Source organism: Ambystoma mexicanum, chromosome 5q (assembly GCF_040938575.1).
Source record: "Ambystoma mexicanum isolate Mex_15411 chromosome 5q, UKY_AmexF1_1, whole genome shotgun sequence".
Classification (NCBI taxonomy): domain Eukaryota; kingdom Metazoa; phylum Chordata; class Amphibia; order Caudata; family Ambystomatidae; genus Ambystoma; species Ambystoma mexicanum.
Genome location: NC_090933.1, coordinates 71,231,495 through 71,258,525, shown reverse-complemented (window position 1 = coordinate 71,258,525; position 27,031 = coordinate 71,231,495).

Sequence of the window (27,031 nt, the reverse complement as noted above, 5' to 3'; positions counted from 1 at the left end):
GCAGATTTTTTCGTGGGGTATAGCTGCGTTCTAGCAGGATGTTGAGGTGTTCATGGGGTCTAGTACCTATGCGAGCAGCTAGGCCGAAATTGATCGAGGGGTATAGCTGGGCTCGATTGTGTGTTGGTGTAAAGTAGAGAGTGAGCATAGTGATAGGAGAGCCGAGTGTCTGGAGTGGGTGTTTTGTTCTTATGCGCCCACTGTTCCAGGATTGCATTCTCGTGTTTCGCAGTAGCTGCACTCAGAGGAAAGGTAGATTCACAGCCAGGAGCCGAGTAAGATATGTTTGCTCAGGCAGAGGGTCATTCATTTTGGGCTCAGCACACTGCATCTCAGGGGCCCGTTTTCACTGGTTGTGGTTTATATTGGATATAGGGCAGGAGCTCTCTCGCACCAATGTAGTCACATCGAGCTGATTTTTCTGGTCCTTGGTTGCCGTTAATGGCGGGTTGCAGGGTAGATCTAGGCAGGATGGTAGGTTGCAGGACAGGAGTTATTTCTCATGCCAACAATATCCCTCCGGACAGCTTTAGGTCCACCATTCAAGCACTGGTCCTTTGCCACCTGGGCGGGGGCAACCCCCTCCTCGAAAAGGCCGCCCGCCGTCCTCCCTCGTGCCCCAGAGAAGTGTCCTACACTCAGCCACACGCTTCACCAGGGCTCTACGCAGGTACCACATCACCCCTCTCCTCATCGACCTTCACTGGCTCCCACTACGCACACGAATCACCTTAGAGTCTTGCCGCACCATCTATAAGGCGGTCGCCCGCAAGTCCCCCAGCTACCTCGCAGAGAAACTTAGCATCTCCAGCAGACAAACGCACCACCAGAAACCTGGACACGCACAGACTTGAAATCCGCCACTGCAAAAAGGAAAGGACCAAAAAACAAGCCTTCTCTGTCTACGCCCCGAGACCATGGAACCTCCTCCACGTCAGCATCAGACTTGCCCCACACGCTCCTACAATTCAGAAAAGAACTCAAGACGCACCTCTTCAAGGAGTCTCTCCCCCTCAATACCTAGGCCATCACGCCGCACCGCCTGGCTCGCTAGACGACGCCCGCCTCCCTCCTCCCCGCCACCCTCTACAGCTGTGCCCCTGCGTATCCTACCCCCTGGTGTATATCTGTTCCGTTTTTTTCCCTCTGAAAAGCACTCAGTTATGCATCTGCACTGTTGCATATCTGGGTAAAGCGCTCTGTCGTGTATCTGTGTTGGTGCATTCCTCTGTAAAGCCCGCTCCGTTGCTTCTCGAAGCTTGGTCCGCGCTCAATGAATACCATAACAATAATAATTCCATTCCGGGGATGCTGGTGCAGTCCCGGTTTTAACTTTGCATTCTGGGGCTTGTAGTCCTGGCCTTCCCCCTCATGTAGCCAGCAGTGCAAGTCCTTGAGCGCAAAGTTAAACCGACCGAGCGGGTCCGAGCCTGGGGAGAGCGTGGGCTGGCGATACCGGTTGACTCACCTTAGCCATGACGCTGGCCCAAAGGCAGCCGGTAGTGTCCGGCCTAGCTACCGCGTGGTGAAAGCAGTCCTATCCGAGGGATGTTTGCGTTTTCGAGGATGGCTGTAGAAGGTTGCTATGCGGTAGTTGGTTGGCCCTCTGACTGGGGGCAGCTGCACGTGTGTTTCTCAGATCGCTATGATGGCAAAGGAGGTTGTGTATCCTGCCTGCCCAGAGAACATATGAGAGAGCCAGAGAGATGTAAGCAGTGCATGAGCGGAACTCTCAAGTTTCCAGTGGCCAATGCGTCAGAAGGCCACCCAGTCCTGCCTCAACCCCCCTCTGTATTTTGGGTCCTTTTGATTTTTCTGCCCCGTTTGAAATGCAGAAGCACTACAAGTCCCAGAATTCCAAGCAAAAACAGAACTGGGTGGCTTTCCCAAACGTGGACCCGGAAAACGCGAGAGCCTTGCCATCGGGTGTCAGGTGGGGGAGTCAAGAGAAGGCGGTTGCTAGTTAGAACCGCTCTTAACTTTTCCCGCAACCACCTACCTCAATGGAGGCTCCTTTTATATCTTTTCCGGGGCGCTGGCCGCTTTCTTTTCTGTACTTGCTTGCCAGGCTAGGTGCTTCAAAAACATGTCCTCTGAAGTGGCCCCACGCCGCCACTTGTCGTGCCATACAAAATGACCAACTAAATAAAATGAATAAATCCCCCCTCCATCCCAGAGAGAGAGAGAGAGAGAGAGAGAGAGAGACAGACAGACAGACACTGTCAATCAAAAGAGGAATCTGTGAATAACTGGCAAGCCTCAGATTGGCTGTCCAATCATAGCCCTCCTGGTATGTGCGTGCCTGCGTGCGCGTGTCGATGCTTGCCAGCCTTTCAACAGGCCGACGTTCTGCCTCGGGCTCGTCACTGAGAGTGGCGGGCTTTTTCAAACCCGTTTCCTGCTATTGTCCCAGCCAATCGGAGCGTAGTTGGGTCTTCATCCGTCACAGACCATTGTACGTTGTCAGTAGAGAGGAAGCAAGTCGCGCAAGGTTGCCATGGCCCGTACGAAGCAGACTGCCCCAAGTCCACCGGAGGCAAGGCACCCCCGCAAGCAGCTGGCCACCAAAGCTGCCCGCAAGAGCGCCCCTGCGACTGGTGGGGTCAAGAAACCGCACCGCTATCGGCCGGGCACCGTGGCCCTCAGAGAGATCCGGCGCTACCAGAAATCTACTGAGCTGCTCATCCGGAAACTGCCCTTCCAGCGCTTGGTGCGGGAGATCGCACAGGATTTCAAGACCGACCTGCGCTTCCAGAGCTCAGCAGTCATGGCCCTGCAGGAGGCCAGCGAGGCCCTTTGAGGACACCAACCTCTGCGCCATCCACGCCAAGCGAGTGACCATTATGCCCAAGGACATCCAGCTGGCCCGCCGCATCCGGGGCGAGAGGGCCCGAGGGGCACCGGCAGCAAGACCCCACCACCACAAAGGCTCTTTTAAGAGCCGACACGTTGTCACACACAAGAGCTGCTCAACTCTGCCTCTCGAGGCGCCTCTCTTCACTGCACAGGCGGCTAGGCCGTCTCTCAAACCCAAGGCAAACATGCAAACGCTCCTACCTGTCTTGGCAACACCCCCTCCCCAAAAAATGCCCATCTGGGCAGCTTTGGCGACCAGTTATTTGTGCGCTTGTGGCGGTCGGATTTGATGTGATGGCTTGTACCTTTTAGCGGGAGCACAGCCAGCTCGTAACCCGAGCCCTCCACTCCCCCCCTCCCGCCCCCCCTCAGAGCGATCTCTGAACTCGAAGCCCCCCACCCCACATCACGTTTCTATAAGGCCTGCCTTGAGGCTGGATTCCAACCGCTTCTAAGCGCTGTGTGCTAATGGTCGGTTTTCCGCCCGCCGTCCCCCTCCTCACAGGCAGACCGAATGGTGAAGTACCTGCTCCCTGTCGGGCTCGGGGACAGAGGGGTGTGCTGCGAGCGCTTCCCTGGCAGTGCTGCCTTACATAGCCTGTCCTGTACATTAAGCCGAGCTCCCAGAGATTTCCCTCCCAGCCCAGCAAATGTGTCAAGTAGGGTGCGTGACTCCTGCCACAGCGCAGAGAAATAATTTGCTTACGCCGCCCCCGAGACCGTAGTCCTTATTTGATATCATTGGCCTTATGTTTTGCGGGGATGGAATAAAGCAGGGCTAGCTAGGCAAAGCATGTGAGCTCTTGAGTGGAGGTGGTGAGCGGCTCTTAAAAGAGCCTTTGGGTTTCTTTGGTGCTGGGAACTGTGGTCTCACTTGGCACTGGTGTACTTGGTGACGGCTTTGGTGCCCTCGGACACAGCGTGCTTGGCCAGCTCGCCTGGCAGCAGGAGTCGCACTCCGGTCTGGATCTCCCTGGAGGTGAGGGTCCTGCGCTTGTTGTATTGAGCCAGGCGGGAGGCTTCCGCAGCGATGCGCTCGAAGATGTCATTGACAAACGAGTTCATGATGCCCATGGCCTTGGAAGAGATGCCGGTGTCAGGGTGCACCTGCTTCATCACCTTGTAGATGTAAATGGCCTAGCTTTCCTTCCTGCTCCTCTTGCGCTTCTTCCCGTCCTTCTTGGGCGGCTTGGAGAGCGCTTTCTTGGAGCCCTTCTTGGGCGCTGGGGCGGACTTGGCTGGCTCAGGCATGGTCTCCGGCTGACGTCCACGCTGTGAGGAGAGAGAGAAATGAGTAAAACACTGCGCCCCCCGGCCCCTCTCTTTTATAGGCTGCCTGTGCTTAATCAGCTGCTGCCAGTCCCCGCTTGCTATTGGCCCGTATGGTTCTGTCGCTCCTCCGTGTCTGTGTGCCCGGCACAGAGCTCTGATTGGTTGGCAGGAGTAGTCTCCCCCTCCAATGGATGTTCATGCAGAGCCTAGGTTTTGTCCAATGAGAGTGCTCCACCGTGTCTTTATATGCCCGCCCTCCCATGCTCGGGGCATTACTTCCTCTTTGAACAAGCGAGCGCCTGTTTAACGCGTCATGTCTGGACGAGGGAAGGCCCGTGCTAAGGCCAAGACTCGCTCCTCCCGGGCGGGCTTGCAGTTCCCAGTAGGCCGTGTGCACAGGCTGCTGCGGAAGGGGAGCTACGGCGAGCGTGTGGGAGCCGGAGCCCCCGTCTACATGGCTGCCGTGCTCGAGTACCTGACTGCTGAGATCCTCGAGCTGGCCGGCAATGCCGCCCGGGACAACAAGAAGACCCGCATCATCCCCAGACACCTGCAGCTCGCCATCCGCAACGACGAGGAGCTCAACAAGCTGCTGGGCAAAGTTACCATTGCCCAGGGTGGTGTCCTGCCCAACATCCAGGCCGTGCTGCTGCCTAAGAAGACCGAGGGCCACAAGGCAGGGGGCAAAGCCAGCAAGTAACAGCCCAAGTTACACACTCCCCAACAAAAAAAACACAAAGGCTCTTTTAAGAGCCACTCACACACTCAGACAAAGAGCTCAGTACCTTGACAGCAGCGCCACCACTTTTCTACACTGCAACAGAGTATGTGTTTGTGTCACAAAAAGAGGGGCTGCATCACGGGTTGCGCGAAACCCCTGTAGGATGATCGCATGCTCCCGATGCCCATGCAGCTTTCTGGGTGCATGGGCAACGTAGGGGGGCACGCCGGACTGTGAGGCACAGATGGAAAGGGTGGGAGTGAGTGCAAAGGGGAGGGAGGGAGGGAGGTGTGTGTGTGTGTGTGTGTGTGTGTGTGTGTATGTACACCCCCGCAACCCCCAGACCCGTTATACCATTTAAGGGGGTTGGGGGACACCACGGCTCCCCTTAAATGGTATAAAGAGGTACACCTGTACCGGCTGAAACCACAGCATTTTTGCTGCAATTCTTTTTACCCGATATACCAAATAATGTCGCCATACATATAGTCGACGGGATACGGCACAGGGGACATTATTTATGGGGTAAATGGGAGCGGAGGTTTCCCCTGCAGGTTCCATGGGATAATAATGGCGCCATTCTTGCGTGGAGACATTTTTGCGGGGATATTATCACATGGAACTGTGCATTATTGGCAGGCTGACAACCCCCCTCCCCAACCCACCCTCCTGCTTCCCCGGCCAGTGCAGTGGGCCTGTGCAGCAGTGCCACTCAAGGAAGGTCCCGTGGCCCGAAGTACCAACAGCCCTGTTGTGTGGGCGCCCATTTGAATGTAAATGGGGGGAATGCGCCAAAAGAAACCAAGCCCACTTTAGAATTCCACTTGATAACTCTTTGTTTCGGCTCAAACTGTACCTACATGAGAATACATACCCAATTACAGATGGGAAGCCCCCTCCATCCCTGTCCCCAAAATCTCTCTTCCCTTCTGGTAAGCTGACTCGGGCACTCATGTGAGAGCAAAGAGGTCCCAGATGCCCTCTTTTAACGGCAGAAGGTACTGCGGCCTAGGTGGAGATGGCCGGGAAAGGCGGGATTATGCTGATAACTCCCAGAAGTACCTAGCAGCAGACAAAGCGGGGGACAGGCACGCCCCCCTCTAGCCATCCCCATAAGCCCCTGAGCAGGCCTCGAGAACTCTTGGGCCGGCCGGTCCACTGTGTCCCAAGAAGCCGGGGGTCACAGCACACTCTGAGTTACAAGTGCCTGTAGGTCAGCCCTGTTTTCCTGCCTATAGAACCTGGCCGTTCGGTCTTTGCTCCTAGGGGCCAGCCAGCCTGGAGTGTGGTCTTTGCTCCACTCTCTGCTGGGCCCAGAGCGTGGTCTCCACTCTCTGCTGGGCCCTGAGAGAGCCAGGAGCATGGCCTTTGCTTCACTCTCTGCTGGGCCCTGAGAGGGCCAGGAGCGGGGCCTTTGCTCCTCTCTCTCCCTCTCCTTGCCCAGCACCCCTGAGACAGCCAGGAGCATGGCATTTGCTCCACTCGCTGCTGGCCTCTCTCTTTGGGAAAGGCCGACCCAGCTTCCTTTTCTCTCCCTCCAGCCACCAGGTCAGTCGGGCCAACATCATACGTTGCTATTGTTGTTCGGCATTTAAATAGCGCTCTGTATATCATTGGTATGATCTCAAAGCGCATGTGGGTTGAACGCCCTTGGGGACCGTAGTCAAGGTCAGTCGAGAGAGAGTGGGCTAGCGTAGGGTGCTTGGGTGCACTCAATATGTGAGCAGCTGATACGATTGCCTGATGGTAGCTGCATCCTAACATTAGGTGCGGTGCTATTGAGAGATCATTTGAATGTGTGCGGTCTGGTGGTTGGTCTCCGAGACTGCATTCTGGCGGCATTAGGCCTGTGTAGAACGCTTATGTGTGCAGCTAGGCAGATTTTTTCGTGGGGTATAGCTGCGTTCTAGCAGGATGTTGAGGTGTTCATGGGGTCTAGTACCTATGCGAGCAGCTAGGCCGAAATTGATCGAGGGGTATAGCTGGGCTCGATTGTGTGTTGGTGTAAAGTAGAGAGTGAGCATAGTGATAGGAGAGCCGAGTGTCTGGAGTGGGTGTTTTGTTCTTATGCGCCCACTGTTCCAGGATTGCATTCTCGTGTTTCGCAGTAGCTGCACTCAGAGGAAAGGTAGATTCACAGCCAGGAGCCGAGTAAGATATGTTTGCTCAGGCAGAGGGTCATTCATTTTGGGCTCAGCACACTGCATCTCAGGGGCCCGTTTTCACTGGTTGTGGTTTATATTGGATATAGGGCAGGAGCTCTCTCGCACCAATGTAGTCACATCGAGCTGATTTTTCTGGTCCTTGGTTGCCGTTAATGGCGGGTTGCAGGGTAGATCTAGGCAGGATGGTAGGTTGCAGGACAGGAGTTATTTCTCATGCCAACAATATCCCTCCGGACAGCTTTAGGTCCACCATTCAAGCACTGGTCCTTTGCCACCTGGGCGGGGGCAACCCCCTCCTCGAAAAGGCCGCCCGCCGTCCTCCCTCGTGCCCCAGAGAAGTGTCCTACACTCAGCCACACGCTTCACCAGGGCTCTACGCAGGTACCACATCACCCCTCTCCTCATCGACCTTCACTGGCTCCCACTACGCACACGAATCACCTTAGAGTCTTGCCGCACCATCTATAAGGCGGTCGCCCGCAAGTCCCCCAGCTACCTCGCAGAGAAACTTAGCATCTCCAGCAGACAAACGCACCACCAGAAACCTGGACACGCACAGACTTGAAATCCGCCACTGCAAAAAGGAAAGGACCAAAAAACAAGCCTTCTCTGTCTACGCCCCGAGACCATGGAACCTCCTCCACGTCAGCATCAGACTTGCCCCACACGCTCCTACAATTCAGAAAAGAACTCAAGACGCACCTCTTCAAGGAGTCTCTCCCCCTCAATACCTAGGCCATCACGCCGCACCGCCTGGCTCGCTAGACGACGCCCGCCTCCCTCCTCCCCGCCACCCTCTACAGCTGTGCCCCTGCGTATCCTACCCCCTGGTGTATATCTGTTCCGTTTTTTTCCCTCTGAAAAGCACTCAGTTATGCATCTGCACTGTTGCATATCTGGGTAAAGCGCTCTGTCGTGTATCTGTGTTGGTGCATTCCTCTGTAAAGCCCGCTCCGTTGCTTCTCGAAGCTTGGTCCGCGCTCAATGAATACCATAACAATAATAATTCCATTCCGGGGATGCTGGTGCAGTCCCGGTTTTAACTTTGCATTCTGGGGCTTGTAGTCCTGGCCTTCCCCCTCATGTAGCCAGCAGTGCAAGTCCTTGAGCGCAAAGTTAAACCCACCGAGCGGGTCCGAGCCTGGGGAGAGCGTGGGCTGGCGATACCGGTTGACTCACCTTTGCCATGACGCTGGCCCAAAGGCAGCCGGTAGTGTCCGGCCTAGCTACCGCGTGGTGAAAGCAGTCCTATCCGAGGGATGTTTGCGTTTCGAGGATGGCTGTAGAAGGTTGCTATGCGGTAGTTGGTTGGCCCTCTGACTGGGGGCAGCTGCACGTGTGTTTCTCAGATCGCTATGATGGCAAAGGAGGTTGTGTATCCTGCCTGCCCAGAGAACATATGAGAGAGCCAGAGAGATGTAAGCAGTGCATGAGCGGAACTCTCAAGTTTCCAGTGGCCAATGCGTCAGAAGGCCACCCAGTCCTGCCTCAACCCCCCTCTGTATTTTGGGTCCTTTTGATTTTTCTGCCCCGTTTGAAATGCAGAAGCACTACAAGTCCCAGAATTCCAAGCAAAAACAGAACTGGGTGGCTTTCCCAAACGTGGACCCGGAAAACGCGAGAGCCTTGCCATCGGGTGTCAGGTGGGGGAGTCAAGAGAAGGCGGTTGCTAGTTAGAACCGCTCTTAACTTTTCCCGCAACCACCTACCTCAATGGAGGCTCCTTTTATATCTTTTCCGGGGCGCTGGCCGCTTTCTTTTCTGTACTTGCTTGCCAGGCTAGGTGCTTCAAAAACATGTCCTCTGAAGTGGCCCCACGCCGCCACTTGTCGTGCCATACAAAATGACCAACTAAATAAAATGAATAAATCCCCCCTCCATCCCAGAGAGAGAGAGAGAGAGAGAGAGAGAGAGAGAGAGAGACAGACAGACAGACACTGTCAATCAAAAGAGGAATCTGTGAATAACTGGCAAGCCTCAGATTGGCTGTCCAATCATAGCCCTCCTGGTATGTGCGTGCCTGCGTGCGCGTGTCGATGCTTGCCAGCCTTTCAACAGGCCGACGTTCTGCCTCGGGCTCGTCACTGAGAGTGGCGGGCTTTTTCAAACCCGTTTCCTGCTATTGTCCCAGCCAATCGGAGCGTAGTTGGGTCTTCATCCGTCACAGACCATTGTACGTTGTCAGTAGAGAGGAAGCAAGTCGCGCAAGGTTGCCATGGCCCGTACGAAGCAGACTGCCCCAAGTCCACCGGAGGCAAGGCACCCCCGCAAGCAGCTGGCCACCAAAGCTGCCCGCAAGAGCGCCCCTGCGACTGGTGGGGTCAAGAAACCGCACCGCTATCGGCCGGGCACCGTGGCCCTCAGAGAGATCCGGCGCTACCAGAAATCTACTGAGCTGCTCATCCGGAAACTGCCCTTCCAGCGCTTGGTGCGGGAGATCGCACAGGATTTCAAGACCGACCTGCGCTTCCAGAGCTCAGCAGTCATGGCCCTGCAGGAGGCCAGCGAGGCCCTTTGAGGACACCAACCTCTGCGCCATCCACGCCAAGCGAGTGACCATTATGCCCAAGGACATCCAGCTGGCCCGCCGCATCCGGGGCGAGAGGGCCCGAGGGGCACCGGCAGCAAGACCCCACCACCACAAAGGCTCTTTTAAGAGCCGACACGTTGTCACACACAAGAGCTGCTCAACTCTGCCTCTCGAGGCGCCTCTCTTCACTGCACAGGCGGCTAGGCCGTCTCTCAAACCCAAGGCAAACATGCAAACGCTCCTACCTGTCTTGGCAACACCCCCTCCCCAAAAAATGCCCATCTGGGCAGCTTTGGCGACCAGTTATTTGTGCGCTTGTGGCGGTCGGATTTGATGTGATGGCTTGTACCTTTTAGCGGGAGCACAGCCAGCTCGTAACCCGAGCCCTCCACTCCCCCCTCCCGCCCCCCCTCAGAGCGATCTCTGAACTCGAAGTCCCCCACCCCACATCACGTTTCTATAAGGCCTGCCTTGAGGCTGGATTCCAACCGCTTCTAAGCGCTGTGTGCTAAAGGTCGGTTTTCCGCCCGCCGTCCCCCTCCTCACAGGCAGACCGAATGGTGAAGTACCTGCTCCCTGTCGGGCTCGGGGACAGAGGGGTGTGCTGCGAGCGCTTCCCTGGCAGTGCTGCCTTACATAGCCTGTCCTGTACATTAAGCCGAGCTCCCAGAGATTTCCCTCCCAGCCCAGCAAATGTGTCAAGTAGGGTGCGTGACTCCTGCCACAGCGCAGAGAAATAATTTGCTTACGCCGCCCCCGAGACCGTAGTCCTTATTTGATATCATTGGCCTTATGTTTTGCGGGGATGGAATAAAGCAGGGCTAGCTAGGCAAAGCATGTGAGCTCTTGAGTGGAGGTGGTGAGCGGCTCTTAAAAGAGCCTTTGGGTTTCTTTGGTGCTGGGAACTGTGGTCTCACTTGGCGCTGGTGTACTTGGTGACGACTTTGGTGCCCTCGGACACAGCGTGCTTGGCCAGCTCGCCTGGCAGCAGGAGTCGCACTCCGGTCTGGATCTCCCTGGAGGTGAGGGTCCTGCGCTTGTTGTATTGAGCCAGGCGGGAGGCTTCCGCAGCGATGCGCTCGAAGATGTCATTGACAAACGAGTTCATGATGCCCATGGCCTTGGAAGAGATGCCGGTGTCAGGGTGCACCTGCTTCATCACCTTGTAGATGTAAATGGCATAGCTTTCCTTCCTGCTCCTCTTGCGCTTCTTCCCGTCCTTCTTGGGCGGCTTGGAGAGCGCTTTCTTGGAGCCCTTCTTGGGCGCTGGGGCGGACTTGGCTGGCTCAGGCATGGTCTCCGGCTGACGTCCACGCTGTGAGGAGAGAGAGAAATGAGTAAAACACTGCGCCCCCCGGCCCCTCTCTTTTATAGGCTGCCTGTGCTTAATCAGCTGCTGCCAGTCCCCGCTTGCTATTGGCCCGTATGGTTCTGTCGCTCCTCCGTGTCTGTGTGCCCGGCACAGAGCTCTGATTGGTTGGCAGGAGTAGTCTCCCCCTCCAATGGATGTTCATGCAGAGCCTAGGTTTTGTCCAATGAGAGTGCTCCACCGTGTCTTTATATGCCCGCCCTCCCATGCTCGGGGCATTCCATGTCGCCATGCGGTCTGAGATGTCCTCTTCACATCCCATCCGAGCAGGCGTGCCACAGGGATCGAACCTCGGACCCTTCCTGTTCAACCTCTTCACCAACGACATCCCGACAGATCTCCACAAGACGAACCTGGCGCTGTATGCAGACGATGTTGCAGTAATCTCCCAGTCTTTCAGCGAAAAGGAAGTGGCGAAGAACCTGCAAGCTTCATTGGATACCATCGCAAAGTGGTACAGCGACTGGCGGATAGAACTCAACACCAGCAAGACAACTGCAACGCTGTTCACCAGAAAGAAGATCAAGGAGCACCCACAAATCAGCCTCAACGGGGAGACCATCAAATGGGAGAGCAGCAGCCGCTACCTCGGTGTGACCCTGGACAGCAAACTCAACTGGGAAAGCCACATCGAGAATACTCAGCAGAAGGCAACAGGAAAGATGGCAGCGCTGTACCCACTCCTGAAGAGCAAGTCCATGCCCCTCCGGACAAAGATCAACGTCTACAAGGCGATCATCAGACCAACCCTGACTTATGCCTCACCAGCATGGATGACCTGCCATGAGCGACACCGGAAGAGTCTTCAGATAGTCCAGAACAAGGCCCTGCGGATATCATCCGGAGCTCCAATCTTCACAAGGATAGCAGACCTTCACAGAGACCTGGACATCGAGATGTTGGATGAACATCTAGCGAAGCTGAGTAAGAACGTCTGCCAAGAACTGGATCAGAACCCGAACCCTCTGATCAGAAGACTCACTGCCACCACTGCAAACCCCTTCGACCGCTACCCGCGGCCCATCACTGCGAAGACCAGGTGAAACCAGCCCTACTGTGACAAGACCACACAGACCAAGAAGAATACAAACCCACGACTGCACACTCAATCCGAGAAGATGGAGTAATGAGGCTCAAGCCTCGGTATCCAAAAATCACCGCTGATGGATAAAAATCTATCAGCAAGAAGAAGAACAAGCGCTCGGGGCATTACTTCCTCTTTGAACAAGCGAGCGCCTATTTAACGCGTCATGTCTGGACGAGGAAAGCAAGGAGGGAAGGCCCGTGCTAAGGCCAAGACTCGCTCCTCCCGGGCGGGCTTGCAGTTCCCAGTAGGCCGTGTGCACAGGCTGCTGCGGAAGGGGAGCTACGGCGAGCGTGTGGGAGCCGGAGCCCCCGTCTACATGGCTGCCGTGCTCGAGTACCTGACTGCTGAGATCCTCGAGCTGGCCGGCAATGCCGCCCGGGACAACAAGAAGACCCGCATCATCCCCAGACACCTGCAGCTCGCCATCCGCAACGACGAGGAGCTCAACAAGCTGCTGGGCAAAGTTACCATTGCCCAGGGTGGTGTCCTGCCCAACATCCAGGCCGTGCTGCTGCCTAAGAAGACCGAGGGCCACAAGGCAGGGGGCAAAGCCAGCAAGTAACAGCCCAAGTTACACACTCCCCAACAAAAAAAACACAAAGGCTCTTTTAAGAGCCACTCACACACTCAGACAAAGAGCTCAGTACCTTGACAGCAGCGCCACCACTTTTCTACACTGCAACAGAGTATGTGTTTGTGTCACAAAAAGAGGGGCTGCATCACGGGTTGCGCGAAACCCCTGTAGGATGATCGCATGCTCCCGATGCCCATGCAGCTTTCTGGGTGCATGGGCAACGTAGGGGGGCACGCCGGACTGTGAGGCACAGATGGAAAGGGTGGGAGTGAGTGCAAAGGGCTTAACTGGAGGAAGGGGAGGGAGGAAGGGGAGGGAGGGAGGTGTGTGTGTGTGTGTGTGTGTGTGTGTGTATGTACACCCCCGCAACCCCCAGACCCGTTATACCATTTAAGGGGGTTGGGGGACACCACGGCTCCCCTTAAATGGTATAAAGAGGTACACCTGTACCGGCTGAAACCACAGCATTTTTGCTGCAATTCTTTTTACCCGATATACCAAATAATGTCGCCATACATATAGTCGACGGGATACGGCACAGGCGACATTATTTATGGGGTAAATGGGAGCGGAGGTTTCCCCTGCAGGTTCCATGGGATAATAATGGCGCCATTCTTGCGTGGAGACATTTTTGCGGGGATATTATCACATGGAACTGTGCATTATTGGCAGGTTGACAACCCCCCTCCCCAACCCACCCTCCTGCTTCCCCGGCCAGTGCAGTGGGCCTGTGCAGCAGTGCCACTCAAGGAAGGTCCCGTGGCCCGAAGTACCAACAGCCCTGTTGTGTGGGCGCCCATTTGAATGTAAATGGGGGGAATGCGCCAAAAGAAACCAAGCCCACTTTAGAATTCCACTTGATAACTCTTTGTTTCGGCTCAAACTGTACCTACATGAGAATACATACCCAATTACAGATGGGAAGCCCCCTCCATCCCTGTCCCCAAAATCTCTCTTCCCTTCTGGTAAGCTGACTCGGGCACTCATGTGAGAGCAAAGAGGTCCCAGATGCCCTCTTTTAACGGCAGAAGGTACTGCGGCCTAGGTGGAGATGGCCGGGAAAGGCGGGATTATACTGATAACTCCCAGAAGTACCTAGCAGCAGACAAAGCGGGGGACAGGCACGCCCCCCTCTAGCCATCCCCATAAGCCCCTGAGCAGGCCTCGAGAACTCTTGGGCCGGCCGGTCCACTGTGTCCCAAGAAGCCGGGGGTCACAGCACACTCTGAGTTACAAGTGCCTGTAGGTCAGCCCTGTTTTCCTGCCTATAGAACCTGGCCGTTCGGTCTTTGCTCCTAGGGGCCAGCCAGCCTGGAGTGTGGTCTTTGCTCCACTCTCTGCTGGGCCCAGAGCGTGGTCTCCACTCTCTGCTGGGCCCTGAGAGAGCCAGGAGCATGGCCTTTGCTTCACTCTCTGCTGGGCCCTGAGAGGGCCAGGAGCGGGGCCTTTGCTCCTCTCTCTCCCTCTCCTTGCCCAGCACCCCTGAGACAGCCAGGAGCATGGCATTTGCTCCACTCGCTGCTGGCCTCTCTCTTTGGGAAAGGCCGACCCAGCTTCCTTTTCTCTCCCTCCAGCCACCAGGTCAGTCGGGCCAACATCATACGTTGCTATTGTTGTTCGGCATTTAAATAGCGCTCTGTATATCATTGGTATGATCTCAAAGCGCATGTGGGTTGAACGCCCTTGGGGACCGTAGTCAAGGTCAGTCGAGAGAGAGTGGGCTAGCGTAGGGTGCTTGGGTGCACTCAATATGTGAGCAGCTGATACGATTGCCTGATGGTAGCTGCATCCTAACATTAGGTGCGGTGCTATTGAGAGATCATTTGAATGTGTGCGGTCTGGTGGTTGGTCTCCGAGACTGCATTCTGGCGGCATTAGGCCTGTGTAGAACGCTTATGTGTGCAGCTAGGCAGATTTTTTCGTGGGGTATAGCTGCGTTCTAGCAGGATGTTGAGGTGTTCATGGGGTCTAGTACCTATGCGAGCAGCTAGGCCGAAATTGATCGAGGGGTATAGCTGGGCTCGATTGTGTGTTGGTGTAAAGTAGAGAGTGAGCATAGTGATAGGAGAGCCGAGTGTCTGGAGTGGGTGTTTTGTTCTTATGCGCCCACTGTTCCAGGATTGCATTCTCGTGTTTCGCAGTAGCTGCACTCAGAGGAAAGGTAGATTCACAGCCAGGAGCCGAGTAAGATATGTTTGCTCAGGCAGAGGGTCATTCATTTTGGGCTCAGCACACTGCATCTCAGGGGCCCGTTTTCACTGGTTGTGGTTTATATTGGATATAGGGCAGGAGCTCTCTCGCACCAATGTAGTCACATCGAGCTGATTTTTCTGGTCCTTGGTTGCCGTTAATGGCGGGTTGCAGGGTAGATCTAGGCAGGATGGTAGGTTGCAGGACAGGAGTTATTTCTCATGCCAACAATATCCCTCCGGACAGCTTTAGGTCCACCATTCAAGCACTGGTCCTTTGCCACCTGGGCGGGGGCAACCCCCTCCTCGAAAAGGCCGCCCGCCGTCCTCCCTCGTGCCCCAGAGAAGTGTCCTACACTCAGCCACACGCTTCACCAGGGCTCTACGCAGGTACCACATCACCCCTCTCCTCATCGACCTTCACTGGCTCCCACTACGCACACGAATCACCTTAGAGTCTTGCCGCACCATCTATAAGGCGGTCGCCCGCAAGTCCCCCAGCTACCTCGCAGAGAAACTTAGCATCTCCAGCAGACAAACGCACCACCAGAAACCTGGACACGCACAGACTTGAAATCCGCCACTGCAAAAAGGAAAGGACCAAAAAACAAGCCTTCTCTGTCTACGCCCCGAGACCATGGAACCTCCTCCACGTCAGCATCAGACTTGCCCCACACGCTCCTACAATTCAGAAAAGAACTCAAGACGCACCTCTTCAAGGAGTCTCTCCCCCTCAATACCTAGGCCATCACGCCGCACCGCCTGGCTCGCTAGACGACGCCCGCCTCCCTCCTCCCCGCCACCCTCTACAGCTGTGCCCCTGCGTATCCTACCCCCTGGTGTATATCTGTTCCGTTTTTTTCCCTCTGAAAAGCACTCAGTTATGCATCTGCACTGTTGCATATCTGGGTAAAGCGCTCTGTCGTGTATCTGTGTTGGTGCATTCCTCTGTAAAGCCCGCTCCGTTGCTTCTCGAAGCTTGGTCCGCGCTCAATGAATACCATAACAATAATAATTCCATTCCGGGGATGCTGGTGCAGTCCCGGTTTTAACTTTGCATTCTGGGGCTTGTAGTCCTGGCCTTCCCCCTCATGTAGCCAGCAGTGCAAGTCCTTGAGCGCAAAGTTAAACCGACCGAGCGGGTCCGAGCCTGGGGAGAGCGTGGGCTGGCGATACCGGTTGACTCACCTTAGCCATGACGCTGGCCCAAAGGCAGCCGGTAGTGTCCGGCCTAGCTACCGCGTGGTGAAAGCAGTCCTATCCGAGGGATGTTTGCGTTTTCGAGGATGGCTGTAGAAGGTTGCTATGCGGTAGTTGGTTGGCCCTCTGACTGGGGGCAGCTGCACGTGTGTTTCTCAGATCGCTATGATGGCAAAGGAGGTTGTGTATCCTGCCTGCCCAGAGAACATATGAGAGAGCCAGAGAGATGTAAGCAGTGCATGAGCGGAACTCTCAAGTTTCCAGTGGCCAATGCGTCAGAAGGCCACCCAGTCCTGCCTCAACCCCCCTCTGTATTTTGGGTCCTTTTGATTTTTCTGCCCCGTTTGAAATGCAGAAGCACTACAAGTCCCAGAATTCCAAGCAAAAACAGAACTGGGTGGCTTTCCCAAACGTGGACCCGGAAAACGCGAGAGCCTTGCCATCGGGTGTCAGGTGGGGGAGTCAAGAGAAGGCGGTTGCTAGTTAGAACCGCTCTTAACTTTTCCCGCAACCACCTACCTCAATGGAGGCTCCTTTTATATCTTTTCCGGGGCGCTGGCCGCTTTCTTTTCTGTACTTGCTTGCCAGGCTAGGTGCTTCAAAAACATGTCCTCTGAAGTGGCCCCACGCCGCCACTTGTCGTGCCATACAAAATGACCAACTAAATAAAATGAATAAATCCCCCCTCCATCCCAGAGAGAGAGAGAGAGAGAGAGAGAGAGAGACAGACAGACAGACACTGTCAATCAAAAGAGGAATCTGTGAATAACTGGCAAGCCTCAGATTGGCTGTCCAATCATAGCCCTCCTGGTATGTGCGTGCCTGCGTGCGCGTGTCGATGCTTGCCAGCCTTTCAACAGGCCGACGTTCTGCCTCGGGCTCGTCACTGAGAGTGGCGGGCTTTTTCAAACCCGTTTCCTGCTATTGTCCCAGCCAATCGGAGCGTAGTTGGGTCTTCATCCGTCACAGACCATTGTACGTTGTCAGTAGAGAGGAAGCAAGTCGCGCAAGGTTGCCATGGCCCGTACGAAGCAGACTGCCCCAAGTCCACCGGAGGCAAGGCACCCCCGCAAGCAGCTGGCCACCAAAGCTGCCCGCAAGAGCTCCCCTGCGACTGGTGGGGTCAAGAAACCGCACCGCTATCGGCCGGGCACCGTGGCCCTCAGAGAGATCCGGCGCTACCAGAAATCTACTGAGCTGCTCATCCGGAAACTGCCCTTCCAGCGCTTGGTGCGGGAGATCGCACAGGATTTCAAGACCGACCTGCGCTTCCAGAGCTCAGCAGTCATGGCCCTGCAGGAGGCCAGCGAGGCCCTTTGAGGACACCAACCTCTGCGCCATCCACGCCAAGCGAGTGACCATTATGCCCAAGGACATCCAGCTGGCCCGCCGCATCCGGGGCGAGAGGGCCCGAGGGGCACCGGCAGCAAGACCCCACCACCACAAAGGCTCTTTTAAGAGCCGACACGTTGTCACACACAAGAGCTGCTCAACTCTGCCTCTCGAGGCGCCTCTCTTCACTGCACAGGCGGCTAGGCCGTCTCTCAAACCCAAGGCAAACATGCAAACGCTCCTACCTGTCTTGGCAACACCCCCTCCCCAAAAAATGCCCATCTGGGCAGCTTTGGCGACCAGTTATTTGTGCGCTTGTGGCGGTCGGATTTGATGTGATGGCTTGTACCTTTTAGCGGGAGCACAGCCAGCTCGTAACCCGAGCCCTCCACTCCCCCCCTCCCGCCCCCCCTCAGAGCGATCTCTGAACTCGAAGCCCCCCACCCCACATCACGTTTCTATAAGGCCTGCCTTGAGGCTGGATTCCAACCGCTTCTAAGCGCTGTGTGCTAATGGTCGGTTTTCCGCCCGCCGTCCCCCTCCTCACAGGCAGACCGAATGGTGAAGTACCTGCTCCCTGTCGGGCTCGGGGACAGAGGGGTGTGCTGCGAGCGCTTCCCTGGCAGTGCTGCCTTACATAGCCTGTCCTGTACATTAAGCCGAGCTCCCAGAGATTTCCCTCCCAGCCCAGCAAATGTGTCAAGTAGGGTGCGTGACTCCTGCCACAGCGCAGAGAAATAATTTGCTTACGCCGCCCCCGAGACCGTAGTCCTTATTTGATATCATTGGCCTTATGTTTTGCGGGGATGGAATAAAGCAGGGCTAGCTAGGCAAAGCATGTGAGCTCTTGAGTGGAGGTGGTGAGCGGCTCTTAAAAGAGCCTTTGGGTTTCTTTGGTGCTGGGAACTGTGGTCTCACTTGGCACTGGTGTACTTGGTGACGGCTTTGGTGCCCTCGGACACAGCGTGCTTGGCCAGCTCGCCTGGCAGCAGGAGTCGCACTCCGGTCTGGATCTCCCTGGAGGTGAGGGTCCTGCGCTTGTTGTATTGAGCCAGGCGGGAGGCTTCCGCAGCGATGCGCTCGAAGATGTCATTGACAAACGAGTTCATGATGCCCATGGCCTTGGAAGAGATGCCGGTGTCAGGGTGCACCTGCTTCATCACCTTGTAGATGTAAATGGCATAGCTTTCCTTCCTGCTCCTCTTGCGCTTCTTCCCGTCCTTCTTGGGCGGCTTGGAGAGCGCTTTCTTGGAGCCCTTCTTGGGCGCTGGGGCGGACTTGGCTGGCTCAGGCATGGTCTCCGGCTGACGTCCACGCTGTGAGGAGAGAGAGAAATGAGTAAAACACTGCGCCCCCCGGCCCCTCTCTTTTATAGGCTGCCTGTGCTTAATCAGCTGCTGCCAGTCCCCGCTTGCTATTGGCCCGTATGGTTCTGTCGCTCCTCCGTGTCTGTGTGCCCGGCACAGAGCTCTGATTGGTTGGCAGGAGTAGTCTCCCCCTCCAATGGATGTTCATGCAGAGCCTAGGTTTTGTCCAATGAGAGTGCTCCACCGTGTCTTTATATGCCCGCCCTCCCATGCTCGGGGCATTACTTCCTCTTTGAACAAGCGAGCGCCTGTTTAACGCGTCATGTCTGGACGAGGAAAGCAAGGAGGGAAGGCCCGTGCTAAGGCCAAGACTCGCTCCTCCCGGGCGGGCTTGCAGTTCCCAGTAGGCCGTGTGCACAGGCTGCTGCGGAAGGGGAGCTACGGCGAGCGTGTGGGAGCCGGAGCCCCCGTCTACATGGCTGCCGTGCTCGAGTACCTGACTGCTGAGATCCTCGAGCTGGCCGGCAATGCCGCCCGGGACAACAAGAAGACCCGCATCATCCCCAGACACCTGCAGCTCGCCATCCGCAACGACGAGGAGCTCAACAAGCTGCTGGGCAAAGTTACCATTGCCCAGGGTGGTGTCCTGCCCAACATCCAGGCCGTGCTGCTGCCTAAGAAGACCGAGGGCCACAAGGCAGGGGGCAAAGCCAGCAAGTAACAGCCCAAGTTACACACTCCCCAACAAAAAAAACACAAAGGCTCTTTTAAGAGCCACTCACACACTCAGACAAAGAGCTCAGTACCTTGACAGCAGCGCCACCACTTTTCTACACTGCAACAGAGTATGTGTTTGTGTCACAAAAAGAGGGGCTGCATCACGGGTTGCGCGAAACCCCTGTAGGATGATCGCATGCTCCCGATGCCCATGCAGCTTTCTGGGTGCATGGGCAACGTAGGGGGGCACGCCGGACTGTGAGGCACAGATGGAAAGGGTGGGAGTGAGTGCAAAGGGCTTAACTGGAGGGAGGGAGGGAGGGAGGGAGGTGTGTGTGTGTGTGTGTGTGTGTGTGTGTGTGTGTGTATGTACACCCCCAGACCCGTTATACCATTTAAGGGGGTTGGGGGACACCACGGCTCCCCTTAAATGGTATAAAGAGGTACACCTGTACCGGCTGAAACCACAGCATTTTTGCTGCAATTCTTTTTACCCGATATACCAAATAATGTCGCCATACATATAGTCGACGGGATACGGCACAGGCGACATTATTTATGGGGTAAATGGGAGCGGAGGTTTCCCCTGCAGGTTCCATGGGATAATAATGGCGCCATTCTTGCGTGGAGACATTTTTGCGGGGATATTATCACATGGAACTGTGCATTATTGGCAGGCTGACAACCCCCCTCCCCAACCCACCCTCCTGCTTCCCCGGCCAGTGCAGTGGGCCTGTGCAGCAGTGCCACTCAAGGAAGGTCCCGTGGCCCGAAGTACCAACAGCCCTGTTGTGTGGGCGCCCATTTGAATGTAAATGGGGGGAATGCGCCAAAAGAAACCAAGCCCACTTTAGAATTCCACTTGATAACTCTTTGTTTCGGCTCAAACTGTACCTACATGAGAATACATACCCAATTACAGATGGGAAGCCCCCTCCATCCCTGTCCCCAAAATCTCTCTTCCCTTCTGGTAAGCTGACTCGGGCACTCATGTGAGAGCAAAGAGGTCCCAGATGCCCTCTTTTAACGGCAGAAGGTACTGCGGCCTAGGTGGAGATGGCCGGGAAAGGCGGGATTATGCTGATAACTCCCAGAAGTACCTAGCAGCAGACAAAGCGGGGGACAGGCACGCCCCCCTCTAGCCATCCCCATAAGCCCCTGAGCAGGCCTCGAGAACTCTTGGGCCGGCCGGTCCACTGTGTCCCAAGAAGCCGGGGGTCACAGCACACTCTGAGTTACAAGTGCCTGTAGGTCAGCCCTGTTTTCCTGCCTATAGAACCTGGCCGTTCGTGGCCGTTCGGGGCCTTGGGGCCAGCCAGCCAGCCCAGAGTGTGGTCTTTGCTCCTAGGGGCCAGCCAGCCTGGAGTGTGGTCTTTGCTCCACTCTCTGCTGGGCCCAGAGCGTGGTCTCCACTCTCTGCTGGGCCCTGAGAGAGCCAGGAGCATGGCCTTTGCTTCACTCTCTGCTGGGCCCTGAGAGGGCCAGGAGCGGGGCCTTTGCTCCTCTCTCTCCCTCTCCTTGCCCAGCACCCCTGAGACAGCCAGGAGCATGGCATTTGCTCCACTCGCTGCTGGCCTCTCTCTTTGGGAAAGGCCGACCCAGCTTCCTTTTCTCTCCCTCCAGCCACCAGGTCAGTCGGGCCAACATCATACGTTGCTATTGTTGTTCGGCATTTAAATAGCGCTCTGTATATCATTGGTATGATCTCAAAGCGCATGTGGGTTGAACGCCCTTGGGGACCGTAGTCAAGGTCAGTCGAGAGAGAGTGGGCTAGCGTAGGGTGCTTGGGTGCACTCAATATGTGAGCAGCTGATACGATTGCCTGATGGTAGCTGCATCCTAACATTAGGTGCGGTGCTATTGAGAGATCATTTGAATGTGTGCGGTCTGGTGGTTGGTCTCCGAGACTGCATTCTGGCGGCATTAGGCCTGTGTAGAACGCTTATGTGTGCAGCTAGGCAGATTTTTTCGTGGGGTATAGCTGCGTTCTAGCAGGATGTTGAGGTGTTCATGGGGTCTAGTACCTATGCGAGCAGCTAGGCCGAAATTGATCGAGGGGTATAGCTGGGCTCGATTGTGTGTTGGTGTAAAGTAGAGAGTGAGCATAGTGATAGGAGAGCCGAGTGTCTGGAGTGGGTGTTTTGTTCTTATGCGCCCACTGTTCCAGGATTGCATTCTCGTGTTTCGCAGTAGCTGCACTCAGAGGAAAGGTAGATTCACAGCCAGGAGCCGAGTAAGATATGTTTGCTCAGGCAGAGGGTCATTCATTTTGGGCTCAGCACACTGCATCTCAGGGGCCCGTTTTCACTGGTTGTGGTTTATATTGGATATAGGGCAGGAGCTCTCTCGCACCAATGTAGTCACATCGAGCTGATTTTTCTGGTCCTTGGTTGCCGTTAATGGCGGGTTGCAGGGTAGATCTAGGCAGGATGGTAGGTTGCAGGACAGGAGTTATTTCTCATGCCAACAATATCCCTCCGGACAGCTTTAGGTCCACCATTCAAGCACTGGTCCTTTGCCACCTGGGCGGGGGCAACCCCCTCCTCGAAAAGGCCGCCCGCCGTCCTCCCTCGTGCCCCAGAGAAGTGTCCTACACTCAGCCACACGCTTCACCAGGGCTCTACGCAGGTACCACATCACCCCTCTCCTCATCGACCTTCACTGGCTCCCACTACGCACACGAATCACCTTAGAGTCTTGCCGCACCATCTATAAGGCGGTCGCCCGCAAGTCCCCCAGCTACCTCGCAGAGAAACTTAGCATCTCCAGCAGACAAACGCACCACCAGAAACCTGGACACGCACAGACTTGAAATCCGCCACTGCAAAAAGGAAAGGACCAAAAAACAAGCCTTCTCTGTCTACGCCCCGAGACCATGGAACCTCCTCCACGTCAGCATCAGACTTGCCCCACACGCTCCTACAATTCAGAAAAGAACTCAAGACGCACCTCTTCAAGGAGTCTCTCCCCCTCAATACCTAGGCCATCACGCCGCACCGCCTGGCTCGCTAGACGACGCCCGCCTCCCTCCTCCCCGCCACCCTCTACAGCTGTGCCCCTGCGTATCCTACCCCCTGGTGTATATCTGTTCCGTTTTTTTCCCTCTGAAAAGCACTCAGTTATGCATCTGCACTGTTGCATATCTGGGTAAAGCGCTCTGTCGTGTATCTGTGTTGGTGCATTCCTCTGTAAAGCCCGCTCCGTTGCTTCTCGAAGCTTGGTCCGCGCTCAATGAATACCATAACAATAATAATTCCATTCCGGGGATGCTGGTGCAGTCCCGGTTTTAACTTTGCATTCTGGGGCTTGTAGTCCTGGCCTTCCCCCTCATGTAGCCAGCAGTGCAAGTCCTTGAGCGCAAAGTTAAACCGACCGAGCGGGTCCGAGCCTGGGGAGAGCGTGGGCTGGCGATACCGGTTGACTCACCTTAGCCATGACGCTGGCCCAAAGGCAGCCGGTAGTGTCCGGCCTAGCTACCGCGTGGTGAAAGCAGTCCTATCCGAGGGATGTTTGCGTTTTCGAGGATGGCTGTAGAAGGTTGCTATGCGGTAGTTGGTTGGCCCTCTGACTGGGGGCAGCTGCACGTGTGTTTCTCAGATCGCTATGATGGCAAAGGAGGTTGTGTATCCTGCCTGCCCAGAGAACATATGAGAGAGCCAGAGAGATGTAAGCAGTGCATGAGCGGAACTCTCAAGTTTCCAGTGGCCAATGCGTCAGAAGGCCACCCAGTCCTGCCTCAACCCCCCTCTGTATTTTGGGTCCTTTTGATTTTTCTGCCCCGTTTGAAATGCAGAAGCACTACAAGTCCCAGAATTCCAAGCAAAAACAGAACTGGGTGGCTTTCCCAAACGTGGACCCGGAAAACGCGAGAGCCTTGCCATCGGGTGTCAGGTGGGGGAGTCAAGAGAAGGCGGTTGCTAGTTAGAACCGCTCTTAACTTTTCCCGCAACCACCTACCTCAATGGAGGCTCCTTTTATATCTTTTCCGGGGCGCTGGCCGCTTTCTTTTCTGTACTTGCTTGCCAGGCTAGGTGCTTCAAAAACATGTCCTCTGAAGTGGCCCCACGCCGCCACTTGTCGTGCCATACAAAATGACCAACTAAATAAAATGAATAAATCCCCCCTCCATCCCAGAGAGAGAGAGAGAGAGAGAGAGAGAGACAGACAGACAGACAGACACTGTCAATCAAAAGAGGAATCTGTGAATAACTGGCAAGCCTCAGATTGGCTGTCCAATCATAGCCCTCCTGGTATGTGCGTGCCTGCGTGCGCGTGTCGATGCTTGCCAGCCTTTCAACAGGCCGACGTTCTGCCTCGGGCTCGTCACTGAGAGTGGCGGGCTTTTTCAAACCCGTTTCCTGCTATTGTCCCAGCCAATCGGAGCGTAGTTGGGTCTTCATCCGTCACAGACCATTGTACGTTGTCAGTAGAGAGGAAGCAAGTCGCGCAAGGTTGCCATGGCCCGTACGAAGCAGACTGCCCCAAGTCCACCGGAGGCAAGGCACCCCCGCAAGCAGCTGGCCACCAAAGCTGCCCGCAAGAGCGCCCCTGCGACTGGTGGGGTCAAGAAACCGCACCGCTATCGGCCGGGCACCGTGGCCCTCAGAGAGATCCGGCGCTACCAGAAATCTACTGAGCTGCTCATCCGGAAACTGCCCTTCCAGCGCTTGGTGCGGGAGATCGCACAGGATTTCAAGACCGACCTGCGCTTCCAGAGCTCAGCAGTCATGGCCCTGCAGGAGGCCAGCGAGGCCCTTTGAGGACACCAACCTCTGCGCCATCCACGCCAAGCGAGTGACCATTATGCCCAAGGACATCCAGCTGGCCCGCCGCATCCGGGGCGAGAGGGCCCGAGGGGCACCGGCAGCAAGACCCCACCACCACAAAGGCTCTTTTAAGAGCCGACACGTTGTCACACACAAGAGCTGCTCAACTCTGCCTCTCGAGGCGCCTCTCTTCACTGCACAGGCGGCTAGGCCGTCTCTCAAACCCAAGGCAAACATGCAAACGCTCCTACCTGTCTTGGCAACACCCCCTCCCCAAAAAATGCCCATCTGGGCAGCTTTGGCGACCAGTTATTTGTGCGCTTGTGGCGGTCGGATTTGATGTGATGGCTTGTACCTTTTAGCGGGAGCACAGCCAGCTCGTAACCCGAGCCCTCCACTCCCCCCCTCCCGCCCCCCCTCAGAGCGATCTCTGAACTCGAAGCCCCCCACCCCACATCACGTTTCTATAAGGCCTGCCTTGAGGCTGGATTCCAACCGCTTCTAAGCGCTGTGTGCTAATGGTCGGTTTTCCGCCCGCCGTCCCCCTCCTCACAGGCAGACCGAATGGTGAAGTACCTGCTCCCTGTCGGGCTCGGGGACAGAGGGGTGTGCTGCGAGCGCTTCCCTGGCAGTGCTGCCTTACATAGCCTGTCCTGTACATTAAGCCGAGCTCCCAGAGATTTCCCTCCCAGCCCAGCAAATGTGTCAAGTAGGGTGCGTGACTCCTGCCACAGCGCAGAGAAATAATTTGCTTACGCCGCCCCCGAGACCGTAGTCCTTATTTGATATCATTGGCCTTATGTTTTGCGGGGATGGAATAAAGCAGGGCTAGCTAGGCAAAGCATGTGAGCTCTTGAGTGGAGGTGGTGAGCGGCTCTTAAAAGAGCCTTTGGGTTTCTTTGGTGCTGGGAACTGTGGTCTCACTTGGCACTGGTGTACTTGGTGACGGCTTTGGTGCCCTCGGACACAGCGTGCTTGGCCAGCTCGCCTGGCAGCAGGAGTCGCACTCCGGTCTGGATCTCCCTGGAGGTGAGGGTCCTGCGCTTGTTGTATTGAGCCAGGCGGGAGGCTTCCGCAGCGATGCGCTCGAAGATGTCATTGACAAACGAGTTCATGATGCCCATGGCCTTGGAAGAGATGCCGGTGTCAGGGTGCACCTGCTTCATCACCTTGTAGATGTAAATGGCATAGCTTTCCTTCCTGCTCCTCTTGCGCTTCTTCCCGTCCTTCTTGGGCGGCTTGGAGAGCGCTTTCTTGGGCGCTGGGGCGGACTTGGCTGGCTCAGGCATGGTCTCCGGCTGACGTCCACGCTGTGAGGAGAGAGAGAAATGAGTAAAACACTGCGCCCCCCGGCCCCTCTCTTTTATAGGCTGCCTGTGCTTAATCAGCTGCTGCCAGTCCCCGCTTGCTATTGGCCCGTATGGTTCTGTCGCTCCTCCGTGTCTGTGTGCCCGGCACAGAGCTCTGATTGGTTGGCAGGAGTAGTCTCCCCCTCCAATGGATGTTCATGCAGAGCCTAGGTTTTGTCCAATGAGAGTGCTCCACCGTGTCTTTATATGCCCGCCCTCCCATGCTCGGGGCATTACCAAGAAGAATACAAACCCACGACTACACACTCAACCCGAGAAGATGGAGTAATGAGGCTCAAGCCTCGGTATCCAAAAAATCACCGCTGATGGATAAAAATCTATCAGCAAGAAGAAGAACAAGCGCTCGGGGCATTACTTCCTCTTTGAACAAGCGAGCGCCTGTTTAACGCGTCATGTCTGGACGAGGAAAGCAAGGAGGGAAGGCCCGTGCTAAGGCCAAGACTCGCTCCTCCCGGGCGGGCTTGCAGTTCCCAGTAGGCCGTGTGCACAGGCTGCTGCGGAAGGGGAGCTACGGCGAGCGTGTGGGAGCCGGAGCCCCCGTCTACATGGCTGCCGTGCTCGAGTACCTGACTGCTGAGATCCTCGAGCTGGCCGGCAATGCCGCCCGGGACAACAAGAAGACCCGCATCATCCCCAGACACCTGCAGCTCGCCATCCGCAACGACGAGGAGCTCAACAAGCTGCTGGGCAAAGTTACCATTGCCCAGGGTGGTGTCCTGCCCAACATCCAGGCCGTGCTGCTGCCTAAGAAGACCGAGGGCCACAAGGCAGGGGGCAAAGCCAGCAAGTAACAGCCCAAGTTACACACTCCCCAACAAAAAAAACACAAAGGCTCTTTTAAGAGCCACTCACACACTCAGACAAAGAGCTCAGTACCTTGACAGCAGCGCCACCACTTTTCTACACTGCAACAGAGTATGTGTTTGTGTCACAAAAAGAGGGGCTGCATCACGGGTTGCGCGAAACCCCTGTAGGATGATCGCATGCTCCCGATGCCCATGCAGCTTTCTGGGTGCATGGGCAACGTAGGGGGGCACGCCGGACTGTGAGGCACAGATGGAAAGGGTGGGAGTGAGTGCAAAGGGGAGGGAGGGAGGGAGGTGTGTGTGTGTGTGTGTGTGTGTGTGTGTGTATGTACACCCCCGCAACCCCCAGACCCGTTATACCATTTAAGGGGGTTGGGGGACACCACGGCTCCCCTTAAATGGTATAAAGAGGTACACCTGTACCGGCTGAAACCACAGCATTTTTGCTGCAATTCTTTTTACCCGATATACCAAATAATGTCGCCATACATATAGTCGACGGGATACGGCACAGGGGACATTATTTATGGGGTAAATGGGAGCGGAGGTTTCCCCTGCAGGTTCCATGGGATAATAATGGCGCCATTCTTGCGTGGAGACATTTTTGCGGGGATATTATCACATGGAACTGTGCATTATTGGCAGGCTGACAACCCCCCTCCCCAACCCACCCTCCTGCTTCCCCGGCCAGTGCAGTGGGCCTGTGCAGCAGTGCCACTCAAGGAAGGTCCCGTGGCCCGAAGTACCAACAGCCCTGTTGTGTGGGCGCC